At 39.9% G+C, this 27,640-nt stretch overlaps 1 pseudogene; it reads left to right on the top strand.

Moving 5' to 3' along the window:
• The first annotated feature begins 26,058 nt into the window (after positions 1 to 26,058).
• On the top strand, positions 26,059 to 27,258 carry LOC119729391 (annotated as a pseudogene).
• The last annotated feature ends 382 nt before the right edge of the window (positions 27,259 to 27,640 follow it).

Genomic DNA, 27,640 nt, shown 5'->3' with positions numbered 1-27,640 from the left:
AAAAAAACACAGTAGATTCATAATTTTAAACTCTTGTGAGAATTGTTTGTGAGAATTTTTTTCATTCTAAATTTTGCATGATTATTGGATTTTGAAGTACAGGCCGCATGTTATGTTGTATTAAATGTAATTTCATGTCGATTAGTTAATTTAGCATCAGTGCCATATATACGTAAGTCTTTTGCTGTATAAAATGCTAATGTTAAGAAGTCGTTAGTAATAATTTGTTATTGTACCGTAGCTTAAAAGTACCGAAAACGGACAATATTAACTGTACAGTATTCTATACATTTTTTGATTGAGACATTATAATCAGTGTTAGTATCGACTCATTTGAGCATTAAAGCGGAAAAGGAAAAGACCGCAGGTGATTGCATGGTTCAAGAAAGGCCTAATTTATAACATTTACTTGTGATGTACTTTTCAGAAATTGATGAATTTAGGGGTTAATATTTTAGAGCAAATATTTTTACACTGACCTATTTAAAGTTTTGTGTTCACAGATGCTGTAAAAAAATGCTGTTCTTGTACAGTCTGGTTTCCTGACCTTACTTCAGACGAAACGGAGCAATTTATCGGGAAACTGTTAGGTCACGGAACCAGACTAACTGGCTTGCACCTAACGGATGTGTAACCGATTGCAAACAAAATGTGGACCACCTAAATTTGGTTAAATGGGGGGCAGTATCTGAAAAGGGGTAAGTTTTCACAACGATGGTCGGCTGACCATCTTTGAAAATTAATATGAAAATTCCACTTTTCTTTCAAATGACAGCACACAAGGTGCCATGATTTCACAGGATGCTTGAGACTATTATTCACTTACAGGCAAGGAAGGTATTTCAAAATAATTTTGGTAGTTTTCTTGTTTGAGGTTTGCAATGTTGTACACTACCGTTAAAAATGCGTTTAAACATTTGGTACCGTAGTAACTTTTATTCCTTTTTTTTTTTACTGTGAGAGCATAATCAACACCAATGACGAGAAAACATTCGAAAACAAACTTGGCTGATTAAGGAACACGTTTATTTACTAGGTCAGGCTGATGTACATAAATTGTGGCTCTCAAAATAAACGCTGTATGTAAAATGTGAAAAAATTGTAAGCTTCATAAATTAAGAGTACCTCCACATGTCTGTCTCAGCTCGTTTAGATGAAGGAAATTAGGACTATATCGCATGAAATAATATAAAAGCTTTCACGCCAAATGAAATCGACGACACAACACGATGAGGTTATTAAATAGAATTAACAAATGAATGGAGAATGATTGATTGGAAAATGATGTAGCCGATAGATCTAAACTGTCTTCATAATATAACAATAACATAATAGAAAAAGAAATAATGATATTTGAATTCTCCAATAACTGGCAGTAAATATGATTTGAACCGCTCTCAATCCTAAGGGGAGAAAATAGAATAAGTGATGGGTGAGGGGCGGGGCATCTCAGACCAATTTATTTGGAGAGGGGGAGGGGTGGGCTTGCGGGTTTCACCTGGACAACTGGACGCTAGGATACTGGACAGGTTCTGGGCCTGGAGCGCTGTTCAAAGTGGACCACAATGCAGGCCCAGTTGCATCTTATATAAGGGGTGTAGGTGTGGAAACCTTACCCCCAATTTCCCCCACCCCACCCCACCCCTCACGCCCCCACCCCCACCCCGTCCGCTGCTTACTAATGTTATGATTCTAGTACATTGGGTCCAAAAATCATAAATAGAATGCTAAAGCTATTAGCCGCTTGCACAGCAAGCATCTGTCATCTATGACATGCGTGAAGGATCGGTGATTAATTTTATGCAAAACAAGACTGCGCCTTGACCTCAAACATGACCTCTCGAAATATCGAGTAAACAACTGGTTCTTCTCAGAACCACACAACTCAAAAGAGATGATATTCATATGGTGTACGTTACTGCATACATTTGATCTATTCCCAAGACAGTTTCGGGATGAATATTTTGGTAAACTCAATGAAGTTTTGCGTAGTTTGTGTTCCACAGTCTTGCCGACTAGAAGTTTTGGCTTGTCTTTTAGACAAGCAAGGCACCGTTTTGATGTAAATACAGCCTTCTTCAACTGATCATCTTCAGTCTTCTGGATAAGCTTCTCCTACTTTTTATAGGACGTATCTTCAGGAAAGTACCTAAGGCTAAATGACGATGAATCATTTGGTTCTGTGAGTGCTCATGATGACTTGACTAGTTGGTTATGTTTAAAAACTTCAATGAGCTTCCATTTTTCATTTCAATTCCACTAAATTCTCTGTTTTTTCCTCCTAAGTTTAATAAGTTCCTAAGTTCAATGCAAGTTCAACTGATGAGTCATGAATTTGACGAAAGGGCAATTAGCAGCATTTGACATGGAATCTTAAATGTGATAACATTTTGTTCACTTTGATGATAAAAATGTTGGTACATTCCAATGACGAAAATTTACCACTGAATTTTGCCCCAAGAATTTGTGAGAGGGCCCAAAGCTGCTGATTGGCCTCTTGAACAGAGCATTATGTACATGGACGGTGTACTCAAGTACCCCCTCAACGGTAACAAAGAGAGAGAGAGAGAGAGAGAGAGAGAGAGAGAGCTGGGAGATACCTGGAGGCTTTTGTGCCCATCAGGAGACATTTACATGTAATCCTGAACGTATAAACACTGCCTTATGGGGTTACGGAACAATGAGAGGTACCCCACAAGGAATGCCCACCGGGGTAACGTTTTGGTACCCCACAAGTTTTTCACGAAATAGATATATGGATTTTACTCAGAAACTATATAGGAGTTTCCAAGGTGGCCTGATCCGTCGCAAATGGAAGAGTTTTGGAAAAGGGATATTAAGTCCGAATTTCAGCCCAGGAAATTAATTCTGGTTAAAATAAGAGCATTTTGGAATTAGTGTGCGACATTGCACAATTTTAGTTCACGAGAACAAAGAAAGTACGCCACTTCTATGTCTGTGTAAGCGAGTCCTGAATCGGGCCAGTGTTGGTCCTTTTACGGCAAACCATAATGGCCGCCATATTAAGTAGCCTATCTGGACAAACTGACCATTTGACACGATCCTAAATACATGTAGTACTAATCCAAATTGTTTAAATGTGTTCCATGACCCTGAAAATATATGTTTAGACACCAAGATTAAGATACCGTGACTTAGTGGCTTAAAGATGCAATACACGCATTCGGAGATTTAGGTTTTAAATGGCGGCCATGTTTTAAATACAAGATGGCCACAATACTGTATTTGGACAATCTAACCATTTGAAACTATCCAAAATGGTACAGTTCTATTCCTTGACCCTGAAAATGTATGTTTAGACACCAAAACATTGATCCTAAGTGGCTTTGAAGATGAGATATTGGTAGATATAGGTTTTTAATGGCCGCCATCTTTAGATCCAAGATGGCCGCCATAATGTTATTGGATAAGTTGGTTCCTATCAAAAATTGAAAGCTAAGGCATTGAGGAGCATGTATGGACAATTTGGCGCTTTTGTCCGGAATGTCCACATCCATTCACTAAGCTGCCTGACTCACTGGGCATGGACCCGAAGAGATGAATCGGAACGTGCATCCGTGTGGTTGCGAAGGCCTAAGCGTCGCCGTTGCTCAACAAAGTTAATCCTATTACGTACTTGGACGCCATAACGGAGCAGTGAAATTCATGCACCCCCAAAAAACATCATGCCTTTTGAACGTTGCATTTCTAAAATTTCTAAAAAAAAAATGCTTAGTATTGATAGGAATGTTAAATTATAGTAACGGAAGAAAATCTAAATTCTACACTGCTACACTGCATGTCAGTGAAAAAAAATCGCCGCCATCCATGCTGAAACGACAATTCGGGTTACTGACCTTAACGTCAATTTCTAGAAATCTCCTCAAGTTGTTATTTCACGAGTAGTTGAACACTTATATCATCTAAGTGTATTTCAGCTTAATTTGTTGTTGCAAACGCTTGTGTTACACCTTGGCCCTAAGAACCGCGCCTGAAGATATGGTCTTCCAAACGGGAGAAATGAATTTTCAAAGATTTCGCCAGCCGGGTTGAACGTGTTTGTTGCTTCATTAAAAATAAAGTATTACGCCACGTAACCTTTAGAAATCTGCCTTCGCAACCACACGTTCGGCTGAAAAATCCAGACTTTCGTCATTGAGCACGTGGGCCCGTCATGCCCGGGCGGGCAGTGTTTTGTTTAGCCACAAAATCTGCGCAGAAAAAGACAAGTCCACTATTAGGCCCCCCAAAAAAATATTCGGTCTCTGGTCAGACCAAAGTTCCGGAATTGACGCAGGGATGCGGCTTTTTTTTGGGGGGGGGGGCTTTTTTTTTTCTTCAAGCTTGGATTGTATAGACAAGGTGGGGTACTATTTTGCTTTTTTGGTGTCCTCGTGTACATTGGTGTCCTCCATAATTTGCCTTGGTGCTCTCGATCATTTGCCTTGGTGCAATTTCCCATTCCTTGGTGCTTTTTGGTAAAAAAAAAAATTGAGCAGGTGCGGCAATAGAGGGCGCTGTTGGAACTACCGCGGAACATTTTTGAAAAAAAAAGATTGACGCGCATGATTAAAATCGACGCGCGCGCTGACCAGAGACCGACTTATTTTTTTTTTGGCCTTACAGTGTTTTGTTTAGCCACAAACTCTTACGGTTGGTCAAGTGGTGGCGCTGTTGCAAGTTACAGCTGCGTAAAATTTTACTAGCGTGCACGTGTGGAAAGTTTGTGGAGCGAGCGTCGGGGAACGTCGTCTATATTTGTCGCGTTCCTAAATTAACGTTAGAGCTAGAAGATACGGAAAGAATGAGATTTGCTGATGTGTTTACATGCCTGTTGATGTTTCTGTCCAACTAACTGGTAGTGTCAGTTTCGTTAATGTCGAGAAAACAATTGGCATTCATTGCCCCATGGAGCTGTCAAGTGACACTCGCCCGACTCGGGTCCGAGACGCGTACGGGCCCACGTGTTCAAGACGATATGCTGACCTGCTGGTGCTGCTGGTAAGAGAGGCCGGGAGTATTCGACTGGATAAGGGAAATTTGGTCCATTAAATTTTAAAATAGGGGGAAGAAACTCAAACTCCAAATGGATGACAATTTTTTTGTAGCATAAGATTAAGGCTAAGCACTTGCCTTTATTTTACCTGGTTGACATGACTACATGTAGCTTGAGTAACTCCAGCTGACATGCTCATGATTCCATGTATTTATTCACATGTAGCGCTGGAGACATAACTAGGGAGTTGGAGTGTGGTAGCAAGGGACCCTTCCGGAATGGCCTCCCAAAAATTGTCCTTTTTCACCTCTAATATCCCACCCCAGATTTCATTTACATACCTCATACATTCAGCAGTCTGCACGAAGCTGCTGATCGACTTGAAACAGACCACACACACACACACAAAATTGAAAAATCTTGACGATTTCGGTGGCTTGCCTGTAAAAAAACGTCCAGTTCCAACGGCTGTCGTCCATTTTGTTTGGTTAATTATGTAAATGCATGCATCACATGATGACATTGTCTTGGGGAAAAAATGTAAAACAGTGTAGAGAAATACACAATAAACACTGTAGAATCAAAGCTGTAGACTGTCATTTTTGCAATATTATTGCACCTTGAAGCTCCTTGAAGCCCACAGGTTGGAGTTGTCAGAAATTAAGGGGAAAAACCTAGGATTTGCAAACATTAAAACAAAATACCATGTGTAATCTACTTATTACTCTTTCAAAAATCTTTAAATTTTACTGGCACAGACTGTCATGTGACCGCTAAACACCTTGACAAGAGATGGCAATAAACTGTGAAATAACTGAATTATGAAACATGAAAACCTACTCCAACAGCAGCCTATAATTATGGTCAGTCGAGGGAGGCCCTTCAACCAGGTGGCATCAAGACCATCACGCTAAGAGTCCATCCATCTCGCAGACCACTGGCAACCAGCATTCTTGCAGTCTTATATGTTCTTCATCTGGCTTCAACAGGTCCAAAAATCAAAGGTCCATTACCAGTCTGATTGGACTGCGAAGACAGATCTAGACTATAACAGGACTTCAAAAAAAAAGTCTGGCCATATCCGATCCAAAATTGTAGTCGAAGTAAAACGGAAGCAATGATGTCCCCAAATCTAAGTCCAGCCCCATTAACTCTTCCAACACCCAAAAACCCCAAGTCCTATCAATTTGAAGACCTATCAGCCTTTGAAACCCTTCATTTTATAGTCTATTTCTCACTCAACCATCAACAAGCCAGCTAAGAGTCCCAAAGCCTATCCTTCCGTTCTCAACCCAACAGCTCCTCACTCCTCAATCACCCAGCCTCAGACCCTCAGATCCAAGTAAATTTGCCAGGGGGTACCCCTTGCAATTTAAAAATCTGGCCAGAGCTGAAAATTGTCTAAGAATAAACAACCTAAGGGTTTTAATTACAAAAACGAGGAGTTTTTCAAGAAAGTGCCATAGCTTAGTGGAAAAGGAAAGTGGCTGCTATGCAAGAGGTACACGGTTCAACCCCACCCTGTGCTACTATTTTCTTTATTTTTAAAAAAATTATCACTGCAGTAAGAAAAATTCTACTACCGGGTCCCCGACTGGGATTGAACCAGGGACCCGGTTGCTGGTGGTCAGTAACCTAGACCACCAGGCCACAGGCTTTTTTTTACACAAAATTTGTGCTTGGAACTTATACTTCAGGTTAGATTGCGAAATATTGAAAAGAGGAGAAATGACCCTTGCCCTCATTGGAATATAAACCAGAAAAAAAAAATCAGAAGGAAATCACTACAAATCCAAATTGTTTTGTTTTCAAATTTAGACATTTATTCAATATACCTTTTGTTGCTGTAACCTACTTCACAATTTGTTTTTAGTTAAAATAAAGTTGTTTTAAAACTATTTTAACAAAAACTACAAGTCTTTTTAACATAATAAATGTAGAATTAATTTATTTCCCTGTACAAAAATTTAATTTATTTTCCTTTACAAAATATCGAAATTTGTCCATTTAATGAGCTATATGTGGGCAAAAGAGGGTGCTCCCCATTTAATTTTTTATTTTGTTTTACCAAAAGAGGAGCAACCAACAAAATTTGTTTCTGGATTTCATTAGACTTTTAGGCGCAATGTTTAAAAGAAAAGGGAATAAATGAGTGCTTGGGAGGTGTTAAACACTAAGCTTAAGACTGGTTGGAGTCTGGATGCTGAAAATTACTGAGCCAAAGGTAATTATCAGCATCCAGACTCCAACCAGTCTTAAGTTCCACAGTTTCACTTCATGTTTTTCCAAACACCCCTCTAGCTATATAATGGAGTGTCCAGCTCGCGAGTTAGACATTAACAATTCATTTTATGATGACTGGCGCGCCCGTTCTGCACAATGTTGCACAATTGCAACGATCAACCAATATCTTAAGCTATTAACATATTAATGAGCACCACCCCCAAAACCTGACATGGACGATTAGACTGAGGTGTTCTTCTGGGTCCAAAGATTTGCATAAATAAAGTGGCCGCATGAGGTCGCTGTTGGGGCTGTATTTTTAACGCACTGCATAGCGAGGATATTCCACAGATCGTTTACTGCGCACGGACCAATAATGATGAATGCGTTGACCAAGGCTACTGCAGACTCTGATGTGATGGTGCACCATAAGTACTCACAAAACAGTGGACACACGCAACAGAACTATTTATGTTTTAAAAATGCTAAGTTATGTTTTGTCTTGTGTCTCCAACAGCATGGAATTGCCCATATAATATTTATTCCTTAATAGCCTTCATGTAGTGCATTCTAAAAAGACTCAAGACACTTAGGATGTACATGTAGTTTCTCTAATGTTCGATGTCATCACAAAGTGGTGCAGTTTCAGGGCATTCCAGCATCAAGTGCAAGGTCTCCTTGGTTAGAGCAGGAAAATCTGAAATAAAAATCATATAAAATAAATTTAAAAAAAAATAATAAGTTTAACCTATTAAAAAAAAACAATATAATACAACGTTGCCAAGTCCCTGTTAGCAAAATTAAATTCCATCGTGACACTCTTCTTTGGGACTCGGTATCTTTCAGGAGCTTTCGCAGCTTAAGTAAAAGTGTCCATGTCTTCGAACTGGCTGAAGACACGCTGGCCATCTCAAATGACTATCTCTGAGTAGAAGGCATTCTCCTGGTCATGAGGATACCTAGACCCGAGAGATTTAATCACAGAATAGGAGGGGTTTGACCTTAGTGGTAGCCTGCTGACCAAATAGTCTTGTTCACTAGCCCAGCTGGCGAGTAAAGAAAAACGTTACGGATGAACCTTGATAATGTATGCAACATAGGTCCAGTGTGGATCAAGAAACCATGAAAGGATTGCATCCCTAGGATTGCGCACTCAGGAAGACAGTTTAGGATGATACTCTGAAAGCTCAGTGACTAAATCTTTACCAACTGTCACCTTACATGGTGTATATAAAGCCAAATAAGTATCTATCATGCTTCACCTACCGATATAGCTAGGCTGTCAGGTATCAGGATCGCTAAGGCCTGATTGAATTGGACATCAGCTCCCCCCTCTGGCTACCGACCCCCTCAACGGGCACCTGCTCTGGCGTCCCAGGCAGATGTCAGACAGGATGGGAAAAGGTACTCTACCATAAGCATAGTTGATCCTAGTGCCCATCCTAGGTCCCCAGACATTAGAAATGCTATGGACGACCAGGACAACTGATGTAGAATGCTGGCCATCACCTGTCGGCAACCTTCCTGTGGATGACACAGACAAACAACAGGAGACAATTAACAGAAACATGCCATTGATCAAAACAAGTTGCAAGATATTATTTTCATAAATGAGCTTACAATTCAATGATTAATGAAAACTGAACGAAAATGGTAATCAATCTCAAAAACATAAAACCTTAAAAAGTATGTCAACATGAAGATGTGTCAAGCTAATCACCAGGTCGAACATTCCTTTTTTACTATGTACATTTACATGTAAGGTGCCTCCAAAGTATGGGAGAACAAAAACAAGTGAGATACAAAAATCACTGTTTTGTAAAGTGAAACTTTAACAAGATAACATTTAGCTCCCTTTGCATTCATATTCACAGCAACATTTTCAAGGGTCATTCCATCGGGTTAGGAAGCAGTGTGTGTGCAACACAAGATCACATTTGAAATTACTTTGTAGGTTCCTCCATGCAGACTTTTTTAATTACTTGTAGCTCGTCTCAAAGAGGCAAACCTAAGCTTCAAAACGATACCAATTTGAACTGCATCGGAAAAAATTACATGGTAAAAAGCAGGTGACAAATGATGGTGTCAAGAGCCGTTTTCCTTACAAATGTGTGACATAAGAAATATATTAGATTTCAAGTGTTTTGTTCCATACCAAAAATGCGTCATCTTGATTTTTTCTGCAGTGTTTCGTTCAGAAAGGCCCTAAATCTTTTCATATCTCAAAATCCCAAACACAATGGTCCGTGGGCTGGGGGGGGGGGGGGGTCCCAGTGCATCCCCCCAACCCACCGCCATATATGATATTTTTTTGATCCTTGGCATGTCCCCAATAGGAAAAAAGATGTTAATGGAAGGGGACGAAACAAAATGCCATAACCTGAGCAGACCTTGACCGATCTTAATCAACCTCAGCACACTTATCCTTCATGAATAGGTCTTTCAAAAAAAAATTTTGGTTGCCATGGAAACCAACTATAGAGGGCTCTACGGTCAAACGAAATATGTGTACATGTTTATTTTGAAAAACTTTCGAAAAGTTGCTCATCATTAACATTACAGCTTACTTTTTGTCTTGAAAGCCACCAAATCATAACATAGAAGTTCAGTTATGATTGTCCAACTTCTGAAGAGCTAATTTGAGAGTTAGGTCTTGGCAAATTGAAAATTAAATACATTTTTAATACGTTAAACAACGTCCTGTTGAATCTAGGTTGTGGTATTCTTAGCCTTTGGGTTGGTAGGCGTCAGTTCAATCTTCCAGATACATGCATAAACCTTTTCCAATCTTGCTTAAGTTTGACAAGGTATATTTTCATTTCTTTAGCTTTCTAAAAATGCTTTGAATCGTCATGGAAACCGTCTACAGAGCCTGACTCTATACCCAGATAAATATAATAACATATATACATCTTTCAGTTAGTAGCGATTTTGTGAGTTTTTTAGTCTTAGTTGCAGTTAAATAAAACGAAAATCAAAAATAGCAACATGGATGTTGAATTATGTTAGTTAATGTTGCATCGATATGCAGCATATTAAGTCTGACGTCCATTGACGGTAGGTACATTTTTCTTCGTATTTGTAGTTTTCACAGAGGATGTCTTGCCTTTGTATCGGTGCACTGTATCTTTAAAAATAAAAGAAGCAGCAGCAAAAGCAAACCCACCTCCAATCTGAAGACGGCAGACCAGAGCTGAAAAGACCAAAAAAAAAAGAGCAAGAGTTAGAAATAAAGCAGCAATACAACAGAGAATACCAGAGAGCGTATAGATCAAAGTTAACAAAAGCTAAAAAAAGATGAAATCAATGCGAAGAGGAGAGGGAAAAGGAACGGCAAAAGAATAGGTGCTAGAATATCGAAGACGTATCATAAATGCAAGAAAAGAGGATGAAGAGAGAAGAACAAAGGAAACGGAGGAAATAGAACAAATTGAGTTGAACAAATGCGAGAAGATGAAAAAAAGATGGATGAAGCTCTAGAAAATGTGGAGAAAGACCCATCACTGCCAAGAACAGCTAGTGCTAGGCGACATTCGTTGTCTCATGCACGCAAAGCATTTCCTATATCACCAGAAGCATTTGCTGAAACACTTGAAGACCTGCAGAACAAAGCCTCGCCTTAAGAAGCACTACACCAAAGATTAACTGCACGGTCCTCAATTGCTTTTCTGCTGTGGGTGTTGCAGTTATCAAGATAGGTGGGGCCAACCTGCAGAGGAACTGTACTTCCAGCCATGCAGAGAATATGGCGCAGTGCGCTGAGATCCAAAAAGGCCTGGTTGAGGGAAAGCGGGTAGGAATCGACAGAAGTTTGCTGGGAGCGTCGACTGCGAGTAGAGACCCGGACCCCAGCCGCAGCGGGTCGGCCACCAGCAAGCCCAACGAGAGAGACAATCATTACACTGTCGCCGTGCCCCATAGCGCCATTGGTTGGAAGAACCTCCGCCATCATTCCTGTCGGTAGAAAACCATGGGCCCTCTTGAGCCGTATTGAGGGCGGAGCCAGGCCCTCCAGCACCAGAGTCCATCTATATTGCCACTAAGCCCAATCAAGCAAGCGGGTTCTGAGCCAGAAGAGACAACAGAAGAGCACTGACAAAATGCATGAAAATGGCTATCCCTGGAAGAGTCTTCAGGAAGACAAACCTGGATGGAGAGTAAGTCCACAAGGAGGCGACTACGCATAAGTATAAGAAGCCTGTTGATGCCAATAAATACAGCCTCTACACCTAGTCAATGAGGAATTATCAGCAAACTAACCAGTAGGAATCTAATAATCAGAAGAAATTTATGAGATTATTTGTTTCATATTTCAATAAGAAGACCTCACGCACAGGTGCAAGGCTGATTTGATCTTGTATGAAAACATTGAGTTATAAGTTTACAATGTGTGTGGTACGTGATGTCTTTAGTTAGCCTCACATGGCGTTGTCGTGTGGGTGAACCTCACACAATATTAATTTTGATATGCATAATAGGTAATAGATTTATAATTGTATAAACTTATTGAGCCCCGTTTCTCAATGTTTTTTAAGCTATTAAGTCCATGATGGACTACGCTTAGCTGGGGCCTAACTGTGTGGCAAAACAGGGTAGATTCCGACTGGAGCTAGTCTAATTCATGAATTATTTGTGTGTGTCTAGAGCATTAATATATATGGTGTGTACGTAGACCAATCAGAAGAGCGTATTGCGTAGAGTCTGGGAGCTCTACGTTCGTGTTGCGGCATCACTTAGTCATATCCAAAGATGGCAAATAAGGCAAATAAGGCAAATAAGGCATACCACTGGAGGAACCTCTACAAAAGCACCGATGTCTTTATACCGGTCACTTGTCATACCAGTTCTTGAGAACCGGTTGACAGCCTGGTGTCCATACACAGCAGCCTTATCTTCTAAGCTTGATCATGTTGAACGAGTCCAACTACTACATCATACATGTACAAGGTGGTACTGGTGGGTACGACTTGACTGGTACGAGTTGTCTCGGGTTCGAGTCGACTCGGGTACGAGTTGCCCCGTTTCGCATACATTGCCAATAATAATGAATACTGTTTTTCCAGCCCAAGGTTCAAGTTCAACACAAGGCGAAAACCTCGAAGTACTCAAATAACAAAAGTGCTGTGCAATCCAAAACAAAGGTGAGGTGTTATTTTATCCCACTACAAAAAAAACTTGTGAATTAAAGTTGTTAATATTTGTATTAAAATATTTTTTTTGAAAGAGCGTTGCAAATCAGTTACAAATTTCAAATGCAAAATATGTAACTTGGCTTGATTTTAATGTGTTTGATGGCCATTTCTGTATAAGAGTGAATACATGTACATGTGCTTGCTTAAACCCAAATGAAAGCACTACTTTGTAATAAGTGGGTTGCTCATTCCCTTTTTTTTTATAGAAACCAACGACGCAATCTAAGAAGAAACCAACGACGCAACCTAAGAAGAAACCAACCAAGGCTTGTTTTTTATCATTCAAGTACATGTATGTTCGTTTTTGGAGTACTGTACATGAGGGTATATCCCGCAGAAATAACTTCAAAACTCTCAGATACTTTGCTAGTTTCCACACTTACTAAAGTTTAAAAAGTACAGTTGTACATGTAACTGTGATGTGCATTTCTTCTGTGGTTTCTAATGTTCGTGAATAATAAATCCACAGCTCTAGCCAAGCTAGCTATCTCTACTAAACTCGATGTACAATATTTTTTTTTTAAATGGTTAAGCAATAAAAGGGGAAGCCGAAACTGTGATGTAAACGTTATGGAAATAGAATTGGGAAGTGGTCAGATAAACAACAGTTTTTTATCTTGTTTTTTTATCGGTGTTGCCCATTTCTGCGTTGATGAGGATGAGGACATTGATCAGGTGCAGTTGTTTGTAAGTAAATCGGAGAACGCTTGCATACAGTACATGTATTTATTACCCCTGATTGTATTGACTCTTCGAGTTTTTAAATAGAGGAAGCATTGGGCATTTCCTTTTAAAAAGAATATTTTCCTGGAGTTCCTATTAGACTTAGTTGATATCAACAAAAATTATAGGGAGACATTTGTGAACAGGAACAATGCTCAAAAGTGCTTCTTCTTATCAGGGTTCGACTGTACATGAATTAAGAAACAATATCAGTTGTGCTTTTTCGTGCATCAAACGATCTGTTTATTGGGATGTTTATTTTTAAATATTGAGATTTTCTCACAAATGAATATTCAACACTTTACAAATACTGTTCCACATTTTAAAGCTCAAAGTGACCCATTTTTTCTCAACAATATTCCATTTTTTGATAATTTCCATATCCTGCTGAAACAATTACGAAGCAGCATTTTGGTTTGTTCTTTCATAAAAAAGAGCAGATACGGGATATACTGAGAGAATGATTTCAAATTTGAGGCTAAAAGGTAGACGTGAAATCATTTTTGCTTTGACATAATTTTCTTTTTTTTCAGTCCGGGTATGTAGCAATGCTAATTCATTAGTTGTACTTTGAAATGCCATTAATGCAATGAAAACACGGAGTGGCATGATTCAATGTATGATACAATGTACAGTCAAACAAGGTCCTTGGGATTTTACAAATTACCTTGTTATAACAGATACATTGTAGTAACAGTAATGGGAAAAAAAGTAAACAAAGACTTGGGACCTAAAAGTTTGCTTGTTATAAGCAGGATGTTGTATTAACAGTGCTCTTCTTATCGGGGTTTGAGAGTATTTCGTGTTCCTACCATGATGAAGCCCTTGATGTTAACAAAGATATTTGTAAACATTTAAATTGTGATTTAATTTGGCTATATTACTTTTAACAACAGATACCATATTTCCCGGATGTGAGTTTTTTGTCGGATATCACACCGTTGGATGAAGTGGAGATGCACAGACCAAGCACCACACGTGTAAGTACTGTGTATAGGAATGATATTTAGAAATTTTTTTAAGTGCACTCTCGCTAATGCAAACTCAGCCTGATAGAGCAAAAGTGTTTGTTATTCAAGAAATTGTTTTATAAAGTGTAGTGCCTCTGTGACATTGGTAGAGCAGTTTGTGCACGTAAAGGCACAGTGGAGATTAATTATCAGATTTGGATGTTTGATGTCTCATTATAAAGTGGAAAAGCGTATGTTTGAAACCATACCTATATTTATCTATGTTGGTTACACATTCTACGTCTGGCATTCCATTTTGATACACACTGAATAATTAAAGGCACTTCGTAGGTGAATTATACATGTGTGCCAAATCTTATGCCCTTTTCCTTAAAGGTTGGTCCAATTATACAAATGTCATTGTTTACAGGTATACTTTAGTACGTGCGGTTACGCAAATTGTAAATACATGTACAGTGTACATGTGGTGCATTTGCTAAGCATGTAGAACACATGTACACATAGACATGTATGTACTGCATGTCTAGAAACGTTAGCCCAGTGAAAAATGTCTTTGGTGTGAGTAATCATAATAATAATGACAATTACAACAAATTTTGTTTTTATAATACAGGATCCTTGGTCTTCACTCAAAAGCAGTTCCCCCATCAACACCAATCAAATGGTAGCAGTCCCATTAAGGGATCTCCTGATGATGCGTCGAATGGCAAGTGATGTCCGGGAGATCAAAGAGTGCATCAGATATTGCGGCTTTCAGCCACCCACATCTTCGGCATCCCTAGATCCCCCATCAAGGTCACCAACTCGACCCATCGAAGAATCTCGCACCACTGCCCCTTCATCCCCTACAATGGACCTCAAGTCTCTGTCTTCGGATATATTATCGGACGTAAAGGACAACTCATCCTCAGAGGCCAACTTTGCCCTCTCCTTAGTCCGATTATTATTTTCTAGGACAGAGATGAGAGAATCAAATTGTAGGGGTGTCAAGGGGAAGCGGCAACTAGATCATGTGAGGATAAGAGCAATCAAAGATATCCTGAAGAGCAAGACTACTATTGCAGGACAAAGATTTGACAATTACTGGCATCGTGAATGCTTCAAAGCCATTGATTGACGAAGGCTGCAGGCGCCTGAATAGGAGTGGTCTTTAAAACTTAAAAAAACGTTTGACGTCATCAGTCAAAAAAGGGAAGGAATACTGATTTAATTAAAGGAGCGCCTACCTGTTTATCATTAAGTAAAAATATTGCATGGAAATTAAAGGCGTATGTAGTAACACACCAATTCCGATTTGATGACGTCACAGAATTTGGAAGCAAAAGGTCAACATTAAGATGTCATTATTTGTGCTACCTACAGTAACTTCGGGACTGATGACGTTATGATCATGAAACCATGCAAATTCATTTGTTGTTGCTCACAGAAAACATGTACATTATATCGGGGCAATTTGGTATAATTTTAATTCAGTGTTTTAAAATTCAAAATGATGAACTCTTTGATGTTCTGCCAGAGGGCGTTCTTCTGGTGATGTCAAAATTAATTGTACCCTGAAATTACTTGTAATTTGATACCTGATGTATCATAATGACATCACAAAATTTATAACATCTTCGTAACATGGTACAAGTTCACAGTAGGTAAAATGATCATCCGGTGAACCGATTTTATGGTTTTTTGATTTTAGGCTAATGTCTTCATTTTGAATTTACCTAACTTTGACCTGTAGACCCGGAAGTAAAGGTCAAGCGAGTTCATGTACACGACAAAAAAAAGATTATCGATTAATAGTCTAGCTGATAACAACATAAATGATCATTTTATTCAAGAGTAAGAATAAGACTTTTTTTCACTGAATTTTCAGGCATAGGCCTGGCAGAGGTGTGAGTGACCACCGACAAAAAATAGCTGAAAACAGCTGGAAAAGGTGTAAAAAAAGCTGAGGTTTGGAAATCTCCTATACTTTTATACACAGCAAGTGAAGGAAAAAAAACTGAAATCAGCTTTAAAGCCGAGATTTACACCTTCGCCTTGTTTCTTTTTATTTTGAATTGCCTACTTTTTCATTTTTTGTGTCATCAACTGTTATTTCTGTTATTACACTGTAATTGCATTTTAATAGTTTAAAACAGATACATGTAAGTCATGCAAAAGTTCTGTGTTCATCAAATAATTACCATTTATCTTATTGCTTCCTGACCTGACGTAGTTAACTGTCCATTGAATTAGAACATAGCATGTAGTGTCTTTCAATTTTAAGGTGCACATTCCCTTTTTGTCTTTTAACTGTACCTTATGTAAAACATTTACGCATGTCAGTGGTTTTAATGAATAGATTCTTCATGACCAAGACAAGATGTTTCATTTTGTTAAAGGATGACAAAATTAAATCAAGTCAAATACAATTGAACATTTTGAGTTTTGTTTTTGTTGAGTTTGTGTCGATCGTCAACTTGTTACTTGCATAACATGTACATATACATGTATTTTACAAATGTGCATGTGTTTGAGACTTTTCAGGATGAGTATTAGATGAAATGGTTCCAACAAAATTCAATAAATACATTTGTACACTGTAAATAATTCAATAAAAAAAAACCACCAGAGCCTACAACTACGTGTACATGTACATGTACATCAGTTAGGTCATTCATATTCACCATGGCATTGGATAATACCATATGACGCCTGAAATATAAACCAACTGAACATTTACTGTACATGTACATACATGTATTCTATTTTGTGTGTGCACATCAATTAGATCTATCAAGCGTTACTAAAAATGCAGCACGCTTAACATCATACGATTTGAGAAAAATCTATGGAAAGGGAAACGAAAATTTTTGAGAGTTGCTTGTACGCACGTAGTTTTGTACGAAAGCCCAGCGCCACTGCAAGTATATATGTTGCGGATTATTTAATTCGTTATTACGGATTATTAATTCGTTATTAAGGATTATTATTTCGTATTGTATTCCAAAATGGATACCATAAATTGAACTCATGCCAATTCAACCATGGTCGAATTTACTTTGGAGAACAGCCTAATGAATGTTTGGTACAAAATAGTGTGCTGACATGCTACCATGCAAATAGATTTGTAGTGTGTACTATTTTGTTATTGGTTTTTGTTAAAGGTCATTATCAACACACACACCACAGCTAACAAATGAGGTGGAAGTGGAACGCCTATGCCAGGCCTACTGAAAAAAAGGGGGGCACATTCCGACAAAACACGTTAGCAGGTTACAGATGTCATCAAAGAAAATGCCGTGTGGGTAAGTGGGAAAAGAGGGAAACAATACGTGTACTTTGATGTTATCGAAAGTACATTACGCAACACCACCTGTACCCGCCGGAGAACCCCACTATCATCAACTGCCAGAGAGACCTTCTCGGCATTGCGTTCAGGGTGCCAGAGTTCACCATCTCGAGGTGAAAGGTCTCATCATGAAAGACGCATCGGTCGTATGAACGCCACATGAGTAGTGAAGCCCGTCTAACCAGGTAATTTTGCCCGTTTTTGACGGGCTCTCGACCAATCAGAAAGCCGGATTTGGCCCCACGTGACCCTCATTAGCATAAAATGAGCAACGGGAATCTACCATTCAGCACGGGGGAGTGTGACGGGCGGAGGGGCTTGCGTAAATGCAAATAATTAAAGGAACGTACCATTGTTTGTTGTGTGGGATTATTTATAGTATACGTATACAGTATATACCCATGATGTGGCTTGTAATTAATTTAATCATGGTAATGAACAAAATCAAAGAACGTATTTTCGTATTGTAGGATTTTATGTATGATTGTAGGCCCCTATGTACTGTATACACCATAATTAAAGGGAGGGTAAAAATTGAAATAATGCGTACGAGGGTATCGAGCCTCATGATCTCATCCGTATGGTAGTCGTGCATCCTGAGCTCGATTATCCCATAACTTTACCCTTCATCACTAAGCAAAATTTGACGGCAGAACGGTTCCTATCGAGGGTGGAGACGGTGTTGCAGTCATACGAAGAGTTCACTATTGATGGAACCCTTGAGATACACGTTACTCAGGTCGCTATTCTGCAAGGAAGCAAGGCCACGAAGAAAAGATACGTAGACATAGAAAGGTTCTTGAAGGAAAAAACAATGTATTATCCAGATTGTTAATAAAGACGAGCTATGTTGTGCACAAGCCATCATCACGGCCAAGGCTAAAATTGACAAACAGTACGCAGCAAGTACTTCCTCATTATCAACTAGTAGTCTGTTCTAAAGACTACGCTAATGCCGTCATATACAGGGGACCCTCGGCCAGCAAACAGATGTGTCTGTATCACCACGACAACCACTATGACGTCATCACCAGCATGCCCGCCTTCCTAAACCGAAGCTATTTCTGCATTGAATGTCTCAAAGGCTACAACCATACTGAAGACCATAGATGTCGCGGTTCGTGCTACCTCTGTTTCCAGCCCAACTGCGATGAGGTCGAGGACTGGGTGTACTGTCACGAATGTAATCGACACTTCAAGAGCGCAGTGTGCTTCGATAATCATCTCAAACCAAACACTCGTGGCACTTCTGTATGCAAAACCCACTTCCGATGCCCAGACTGCGATCAGTTCGTCAGCCGAAGACGTCTCAGAGCTCAAGATCACAGATGTGGAGAAAAGTTCTGCAAAGTTTGCAGAGAGTTTGTTCCACCCGATCATCTTTGCTAAATGCGACCGGTCGCGGGGGGTAAAGACAAACCCACTGACGAAGAGCCGAAAGAAAAAGAGGCAGAAAAACATGCAGGACAATGTCGACGTCACGAGTTATATCTTCTTCGATTTTGAATGTGTACAAGAAACGGGTATCCACGAACCCAATCTATGTATCGCACACAAAGTATGTAGCCAGTGCATGGAAGGAGAAAACGTAACGTCATGTCAACGATGCGGGAAGAACGAGCAAGTTTTCGCTGGGCCTAACACCAGGCAAGACTTTTGCAAGTGGCTGTTCAGCGAAGAAAATGCTTGTGCCATTGTCCTATGCCACAATTTCAAGGGGTACAATTCCTACTTTGTCCTGCGGTATCTTTACAATAATGCTGTTTTGCCCGAAGTCATCTTCAACGGAGCAAAGGTAATGAGCATCACGGTGCCCGCAAATGACATGAAGTTCATCGACTCGTTCAACTTTCTTCCCATGGCCCTCTCTAAACTACCCAGTGCTTTCGGTCTGAAAGAATTGGCGAAAGGTTACTTCCCCCACCTTTTCAACACTTGGGCCAATCAGAGCTGCGTACTGCCCCACCTTCCAGAGATGCACTACTATAATCCCGATTCGATGAAGTCTGCAGACAGACAAACCTTTGTGAAGTGGTACGAGGAGCACAGAAACGACACTTTTGATTTCCAGCAAGAGATCGTGAAATACTGCCGGTCTGATGTAGACATTCTCCGTCGGTGCTGCCTCAGCTTCCGGTCTCTCTTTATGGAGATGACGGCCGACGAGAAAAACCCCGGGATAGATCCGTTTCAGCATTGCATCACCAAAGCCTCAGCCTGCAACTTGGTGTACCGAACCAAATACTTGGATCCGGACACAATAGCCATCATCCCACACAACGGTTATCCCTCCAATGACTGACAGTCAGCCAAAGCTCTCCAGTGGTTGAAATGGCCGACTCATCAGACAGGCCATTACATCCAACACGCTGCCAACAATAGTGAAAAACACATCGGTAACTACAAGGTGGACGGTTACTATGAGGCTGATGGGGCCAAAACCGTACTGGAGTTCCAGGGCTGTCTCCATCATGGTCACACCTGCATGGCTCGGGATACCAAGCACCCCTACAATAACTTGACCATGGAAGAGTTGTACCAGAAGACCATGGACAGACGCCGATACATCGAAAGTCAGGGATACAAATACGTAGAAAAGTGGGAATGCGAGTTTGATGACGAGCTTAAACATAACACCGAGATGAAGGCCTTTGTTTCTTCTTTAGAGATTCTCACGCCACTCATCCCAAGCGATGCTTTCTGCGGTGGTCGTACAAACGCTACCCGACTCCATTACGAGGTAGGTCCAGGAGAAAAATCAAGTACCGGGACTATACGATCTCTGTACCCGTATGTTAATAAATGTGGTAAATATATCATAGGCCACCCGCTCATTATCACCGAAAACTTTAAAGACATCGATGAGTTCGAAGGGTTGGTGAAATGCAAAGTGCTTCCACCACGTGGGTTGTACCATCCAGTTCTCCCCTATAGGACCTCGGGACGGTTGATTGGCACCTGGGTAACCATGGAACTGCAAAAGGCTCTTCAGATGGGTTACAAGTTGTTGCAAATATACGAGGTGTGGCATTTTGACGAAGTCGCCGTGTACAATCCCGAGACCAAAGAGGGAGGTCTCTTTGCAGGCTACGTCAACGCCTTTCTAAAGCTGAAGCTGGTGTCAGAGCGACGAACAAAAGCACCAGTACATTCAGCAATATTTGGACAAAGAAGGAATTCATCTAGAGTGGGACAAAATCAAGATAAACCTGGGACTGAGGGCCATAGCCAAACTCATGCTTAACAGGTAGGCGAGACATATACATGTACATGTATTATTTTTACTCATGCACATTTTACCACGATGTTCATTCGTTTGCGTAGAATACTTTACTTTTCTGGCGACACCTCTCAACCTTCCATAAAATTATTTATTTTGTCACGAACAACAATCCAAGGTGCTTCTCATTTCAATTTGTTCGAACTCCCCTGAAAACAATTGCTTTGTTAAATAATTTAAGGGAAAACAAAATGTTAACCTTCAAACAGATATACAGAGTGCACATTTGAGTAAAACAAAAAGTTTTTTAAATTTCCGGAAGAGCTTTTGAATCATTAAGAAATGTGAGAATCGATTATCGTTGTAATTATGGCAACACACAGTCCATGCACGAACAAGCGCAGCTATTATTTACACAAAACGGCAACACTTTTACTTCTAAGAGTGGGCTTGCCCCAAATATATTGAATATCAGGTTGAACACAAAAGTCATGTGGTACACTTTTAACAATGTTTTGATTTTTTTTGTTCCTGATATACAACCTTTTTTTTAATAATGATTTTTTTTCTTTTTCCCCCTCCATTCTTTTAGTTTCTGGCAAGTTTGGTCAGAGGCCCAACATGAGCAAGACTACGTACGTGAAGGACCCCACCGAATACTTGGATATGATGACACGCGATGGTCTTGAGATACAGGGCGTGAGCTTTGTCAATGACGAGATGGTGGAAGTCCAGTGGCAAAACACAGGAGAGTTCGTGGAGTCATCAGGAATGACCAATGTTAATTTGGCCGCATACACGACCTGCCAGGCTCGTCTTAAACTGTACGAACTGTTGGAGAAACTCGACCAGCGAGTGTTGTATTATGACACCGATAGTGTAATATACGTCAGTCATGATGGCGAATGGGAGCCCGAAACTGGTGACTTTCTTGGGGAACTAACAAGGTATTACCTTGAATTATAGGAACCAGTTCCTCGTTAATTTTGACACCGTGTCCCAAATGGTACGCAATAAGGGTCCAAAGAGAGTGCAGGTGACAGAACGAAAATACGTTCTTTGATTTTGTTCATTAACATGATTAAATTAATTACAAGCCACATCATGGGTATATACTGTATACGTATACTATAAATAATCCCACACAACAAACAATGGTACGTTCCTTTAATTATTTGCATTAACACAAGCCCCTCCGCCCGTCACACTCCCCCATGCTGAATGGTAGATTGCCGTTGCTCATTTTATGCTAATGAGGGTCACGTGGGGCCAAATCCGGCTTTCTGATTGGTCGAGAGCCCGTCAAAAACGGGCAGAATTACCTGGTTAGACGGGCTTCACTACTCACATGCACAGCCGCCTCAAGTTGGAAAAAACAGCACAACCAAATGCCAAGAACCTGACAAGAGGAACTTTCGAGTTAATGATTAAAACTACATGTGTATTGGTTTTTTTTGTAACTCGGTAAGCAGGCAGGAATTCATCACTGAAAAAAAGGCTGCAAATTTTTTTTCAGATCCACTGATGGATGACTGTGACCCCGATCCCTGGGCTAGATGAAAAGGCTGGAACACAGCAGCCTTTTCTTCCAGCACAGCATCCACCCATAATGGGGGACTTCCCGTTATTAAAACTAGCTCCTCCAGGATGTTCCGTAAAGGTCAACCTTTTTGGTTACAGATGCCTCAATGGCGTATGTCAAGAGGAATCACTGTCGAATGTTGTTAGAGCCCTCTGTTCAGTGAATAAATCTGGCTGCTGCCTACACAACGTGTGATTTTGAATGGATGTGTATGGAGGGCCGTTTAGATAGAGCGAAGTAACTTAGTCTGCAGAAGTGGACGTTTGGTGTGCAGCCAGTATAGCCCATTTGTTTTCCACAGTAATCGCAGTTGGTAAGTAAAAATTGTCAAAGTTGTTGACTAATTGGCTTGGTGAAAAGGACTGTTGAAAGGACTTCGGGTCGGTATTTGGCTACTTTGTGAAAATGAAAGAGTGTGATGTTAGGCCCTACTTATGTTAGTATAGTACTATTTTCTGGAAATGAACCAGTGCATACAATTCGCTCGTGCATGCGTCGCTTGCACGAGTTGCAATGTGACGGCTGTTTCTTGTTTTATGGACTTGCCCAGACCAACCCAATGTACGGTTGTGCACTACTATATCGGTTTGGAGATTGTACAAAAATAGCCGTCGCATTGCAATTCCTTTATTTTAGTTTTGTCTTTTTAGGATGATGGAGACGTTGGCAGAAATTCAGAAGTCGACAGACAGAAAGAAGCTGTATGCAAAGGGAGTAAGAGTGAAAATAGTGAAAATCAACGATAGGACTGCAAATGCTATGGTAGCGGTGGCTGATGGAACAGGCCCCACGAAAGCTGTCTGCTACGATGTTGTTGTATCAAAGCTTAGGGAGCATGAGTGTGTCCTTATTCGGCAGTTTGTAAAGGGAGCATCTGGTGTGCTTCTGATTAATAGAAATTACAGGATCACCCGTTGCCCAACTCTTGATATATCAGTAGAGATCTTGGAAGCAGCTGCCAGAGTGTTGAATTCAACATGCTTTGTTTCTATTGGTGAGATCCATTCAAAGTCAGAAGTATACATCAACACACAAGTTTCAGTGGAAGGAGTTATTGTTGAAGTAGGTATTTTATAGATGTAGGCCTATGTATATTGCACAAAAGACAGTAAAGGGGGATAGGATGTTATTGTCAAATTTGGAAACTGATTTGATAAAAAATAAGAATAATGCTTAAATAGCTTGATACGACCGGTAAGTGTCAGAGCACTTCACATTTACGAATAAATCGGTACAGAAGGTGAGAAAAAAATCAAATTGCAAGTGTTCAGAATTCCGCGTGGTTCACAGTTCAATAAGATATGCAAACACAGGTCAAGTTCAAAATTATGAAGAAGTTATTTTTTTTTTGAAATAGTAGGGACCGAAATGGACTACTGCGCATCCACTTCTGCGCAGGTATGCCTTCGTGTGCAAAAAGTGGTAAGCGCGATCTCGCGAGAGCCGATGGCTTGTTGCCACACGCGCATATCATGTACACAATACATGCATCGTTACCAAACGTTTATGCATTGCTACGGTGTATACCTTTATATCATCGAAAGTCCGAAATAATTCGTCAAATTTTTCGCCGGAATCTTGATGTTTGAATGCAGTTAGTACATTAAAATGTTGAGTTTTCATTGAACCCCCCTATGAAACTGCTAGAAACTGTCAAAAAAATGATATAAGCATGTCAAATCACCCTAGAAAAGTTGCCAACTCCTTTGTATTTGTTGTCACCTTCTGTCACACAGCAAGGCAATGTAGCGGAACACTGCGTGGAACGCTGCGTGGACACTGCCTGGGCTCAACGGCGCGTAAATCGGTAGGGGTCCATGCAGCTTCAGCTTACATGCACGGTGTCCGGGGTGGATTTCAAACTCAGCCTACAGGTACGTTCGATTTAGGGCAGTATACACGTCAATATTCACTAGCATTCGGCTTTGTTTAAAAATTATTTCGTACTAAATATTCTTATGAATGGTAATTAATTAAAAATAAATAATTTTTAAAAGTGCTTTGTGATGCTGATAACTGATATATTCACATGAAATTTACTAAAGTTGATAATGATTACAATGAGTAATTATTGATATTCTTTTTTTATCAAGTTAATTATTGATATTATGATTGATCGACAACCACAGTGATTACATTTTTTATTGTGTGAGTGGCTATTTATTATGATTGTCGATGGACGATGATATCAGTGACAGATGACAGATCTCCCCACTGCAAAATCTCTCCAGAAACAGTGGGAAACCATGCATGTCAAGAGACGGGACCTGATGAAGAGATTCCTCCGTAGCCCAGAACTTTTACAAACACGGGAGGAAACGGCATACGCAGTTCCCCAGTCAAAACCACTAGGGCCTAGATCAACAGCAACAACTTCACAAAGTGATATGGAGGCACTACAATCCGCCAATGAAAGTCTGGCACGTGAACTGGGAGAAAAAGTGTCACCACATAAATTAACAGTTATAGGGAGGCGAGAAAAACGGCCAAAAAACCCCAAACAATCAGGTTGCAAGAAGGAAACGATCGAAGATCTTGAAAAAAAGTTACACACTCAGAAAAAAATGTTGCACAAAGCCAAAAGTGCAAAAAGGAAACTTGGCACCGAAAAAGACTTTTTGACAAACAAAGCAGCAAAGTTGGATCACAGCAACGCGAGTAAAGCAGAAATTTATGAAAAAGTCAAAAAAGAGCTGAGACACAGGTAGAACAGCAAAATGAAATCATTTTAGACTTAAAAGACAACAATGCTGACCTTAATCATAAACTCAATGACAAAACTGGACAAACCGCGGTATTGACCACAACTAAAGACGGCGCCAAATACTACATGGCAGAAACAAGGTCTTGTGTTTACAAGCTCCTCACTGCCCATGTAGCATTTGAGAACATTTCACAGGTGATGTCGGCTGTTTTAGAACTTGCCCACATTAATGATGAGTGGCTTCTTCTTTCCCAACGTCAAATAGAGGGGCTCCAGAAAGAAAAAAATATCACAATATCAACCGATGAGACACCTAAAGGGGGGGGGGGGGCATTTACATGACATACACTGTTTCTGGAGCAGAAGCATCATACGTGTTGGGGTTGAGAGAAATGATCTCTGAAAGTGCAGAAGACATATTGTCAACTTTTAAAATTATACTTGATGATATACATGTATCTATAGTACCAGTCAGTCTAACGTTGGCATGCAAATTCTGGCACAAATTAAAAACACAATGAGTGATAGGGCTGCAACAGAATCCAAATTCAATGACCTGCTAAAGGCATTCAGGGAAGAGTGCCTGCCAAAAGTGACACAACATTGGGGGGATTTCACAGATGCTGCTAAGGAGAAGGTTGTGCACATGAACAATTTCTTTTGTGGCCTTCACTTACTTGTTTCTATGGCAGAAACAATAAGTAAAAGTTTCAAAGGTTTCGAGGATGTGTTCTTGGGGGGAGGGAGGGAGGGGGGGGGGGGAGGTTGGAGCCGAGGCAGTCACTTGAGTATCTGTATTTGGTTCAGACAGTGGAGTAGTTCGACTTGTTCGGACTACATGCAAGGCACTCTCCAAGGGTGGGGATGATAAAAGTGGGTGTTTCAGAGCCTGGAGAACGTACAAAGGGATTTTCCACAAGGTATTTACAAAATTTTCGAGGCAATAGGTTTAACATTGTATTTTTACAAGGGGGACGAGTGTTTCACCTTAGGAATTATGTGTACGATTTTCTAAACAATGTTGTTGGACAAACCAATGGCTTGTTGAAAGCTGTCCATGCTGATATACAGATAGATTTGTATGTGGCTGGCTGTAAAGTGTTGGGCATACTTAACAAAATGGTTACCGCTCCTCTCTGGCGTGTTACTGAAGCACCAGGGCATATTCTTGATGTGTGTGTGTGACATCTACTCAAATATGAACACCTTCTTTCACCAAATTCTTCAATCTGATGAACAACTTTCTGATTAATCAAATGTAAAAGTACCGGTACATGCTTTGACAAGAGTTTCATTGTCAAGGATGATGTGTTTAACTCCCTGTTTTCTGAATGGGAAAAAGATGACACCACTTTAAGCATGATGAGGCACACACTCATTGCATTACAACAGCTAATTAGCAGAGTTACAGAATATTACATGGCCGGTGGAAAATATCACAATGCCAAGAAATCAAAGTTTCTTTCAGAGCGGACACTGCTTCCACACTTAAACATAATAAATTGCCTGAAACAGTCTTTGGATACTTGGATTATTTAATTAAGAAACGACCAAATGCATCTGCAATTGCCAATGAGGCACAGGTTATGTTCCGTTTTTAAGAAGACATCTGATTTCATGACTTCCTTGAGTAAAGAACAAATGAATGAAATGATAAACAGTGTAATAGGAAAACCCACAAAAGAACTAAGAGAAAAAGCAAAAGAAAGAGAAAAAGTCAGGCATGAAGCACTAGTAAAAAAGCAGCAAGAAAAACAAGTTCAACTGGAAAAAAGTCGTAAAATTGAAGCACAAAGAAGATTTAACTAACTTAATTATAGATGCTGGTCTTTGGCAGTCAAGGCAACAGGTAGATGATAAAATTAATCAATGCGATAATCACAATGAAAGATTCAATGCTTGTAAAAATCAAATTGCATCAGTATATTCCTGACAACAAGAAATTTAAATTTTCTGAACAGACCTGGACTGCCATGCGAGATTACTTGAACAAGTTTATGGATGCTGCTTTGTCAATAGTAGAAGGAGAATCAGCCCAAACTATGACTTCCAGTGATGAAACTGTTAGTATTCCTTTGTTGGTGGGCAAGACAGTAAGTCACTTCTTTATTTCTGAAGGGGAAAGACTTCCATACACTGGTAAAGTTGTCAGCCAAGTACCTGGTTTTCCACAGTGGTTCAACATAGTCTATGATGATTACGAAGCTGTTTATACTTACAAATTAATTGACGACTACAAGGAGGGAAATTTAGAACTACATGTAGTACCTTAAATAAATTTACATGGACATGAAGATCAATAAGAAAAAACACTGAAAATGATTGGACAACATCATATTTATTGAGGGGAATAAGACAGAAACAGAAGGCGTAGTAGACTTAAACCCTGTTGTGCACCCACCGTGCCAGCAATCTGTTGGTAGATAAAAACAAAATACTGTTACTTAGCCGATAAACACCAATCAATACATGGATAAGTGTGACAATTAATGTATTTGTTTACTTTTATTGCCATGGCAACCTGCTGTTATTATAATTGTGATTTTGAAGGAAATGTTGAAGAAATGTTGATACTGTTACGATTTTGTCAAAATACGCTGTGGATCGGGCCGACTGCCTATCACCTACCTGCATATCAAAAATAAAGTCCATATGTGTTTCACTTATGGAAATATGAAGCCATAAATTTGTTTACCATTTT

This window comes from Patiria miniata, unplaced genomic scaffold, assembly GCF_015706575.1.
Source record: "Patiria miniata isolate m_02_andy unplaced genomic scaffold, ASM1570657v1 HiC_scaffold_20, whole genome shotgun sequence".
Taxonomy (NCBI): Eukaryota; Metazoa; Echinodermata; class Asteroidea; order Valvatida; family Asterinidae; genus Patiria; species Patiria miniata.
Note: the sequence above shows the minus strand (reverse complement) of the source record. Positions and strands in the feature narration are given on the sequence as shown.